Here is a 1381-nt window from a genome sequence, read left to right as displayed (position 1 = left end):
TTTGCATGAATCTTACAAAAATAAATGCTTCCTTTTCTTTTGGCTCTCAGAACAGCACCATGACTGCAAGAACAGGTGGCTTCAAAAGGCAGCCAAAAGGGAACCACAAAGAAAATGGTTGATCAATTTTCTAAGAATCATTGATATGTTACAAAAACACCAGCCATGTTTAGTATTAGAAATGTTGGAAAAACACTAATTACAAGGACTCAAAGAACCAAATTGCATTTGATTGCCTCAAGGGCAGTGTTTTTTAAGTAAGTCTTGCTGATCTGCAGAATGATGCAATCGCATTTAGAAATTTTAAGCTAATTACTGAGGAAGTTCAGGACAAAAACTGCCTGACCAATTCTATGGCATAGATCTTACTCCTGACAAAACATGATCCATGTCCAAAATATGGCAGATCATGATTGAATATGATTGAAATTCATGTTGATGTCAAGACTACTGATGTTTAGTTAGTTCATCCTTTCCGTGTTAGTTTTACTAAAAAATGAAACAATCAGATTTGGAAGACTTCTGCTGCTTAGCACCATCAGGTCTATCAAATCCAGTGGATGTTGGATATCTTGACCCTAGAGGTGCAGACAAATGCTTTGAAAGAAGTGGTCAATAAATTGATTATAGACAGCAATGAGAAAAGCATAGAAAAGGCTAACCAGTCTAGTTATATTCTCTATGGTATCTTCCTTGGAAGCTTCAAAATGCTGAAGAAGCCGTGTTTGAATTAGGAAAACTCATGGAAGTTTATAATAAAGGTAGTAGTTCTAGAAGAGCTAGTGGAGATGATACACGTGCTAAAACTAAATGAGCCAATTGATGTGATCCGCCAGTCCAAGAATGTTTAAAATGCAGATTTTTAAGTGTGACAAATAAGTTTTATTTTTTAAAATGTAAATACTTGAAAACAAATTTCAGATAAGCAAGAAATGACTATGGAAATTAGAACTCAGGATGAACATTGAGTGCAGTTAACTATAAAACTAAAATTAAAAACAAATGGGTAAATTATAGAAACAAAACACAAGGAAAACACTGTTATCTCTAAAAATGTACAAATAATATATCTGAAAATGAGAGAAATATGGAGAAATAAGCTTAGAAGTAAATAAATTTACTGACTGTTTTATGTAAGGATTGATCATAGAATATCATGTGAAAATAATTAGATATGTTACTTAAGCATATATATCAAAATGTGGTATTCCTGTCTTTTTTACTCTATAAATCCTGATACTATGTTATTTGATGCATAAATATTTAAAACTCACTATCTTCAACATAAGATGTACTTTATTATGCTTTTCTGTTTGAATACAAACAGTTGAACATGACAATGCTTTCCTTTGTTCTATTTGCAGGATAGACCTTTGCTTAT

The 1381-nt window shown here is 32.2% G+C and overlaps 1 pseudogene; it reads left to right on the top strand.

Annotated features, from left to right (window-relative positions):
- Positions 1 to 925, top strand: part of LOC103609853 — a 16069-nt pseudogene extending 15144 nt beyond the window's left edge.
- Positions 926 to 1381: the final 456 nt, after the last annotated feature.

This window comes from Galeopterus variegatus, unplaced genomic scaffold (genome assembly GCF_000696425.1).
Source record: "Galeopterus variegatus unplaced genomic scaffold, G_variegatus-3.0.2 Scaffold10195, whole genome shotgun sequence".
Taxonomy (NCBI): domain Eukaryota; kingdom Metazoa; phylum Chordata; class Mammalia; order Dermoptera; family Cynocephalidae; genus Galeopterus; species Galeopterus variegatus.
The sequence above is the reverse complement of the archived record's forward strand: the minus strand, read 5'-3'. Positions and strand labels throughout refer to the sequence as shown.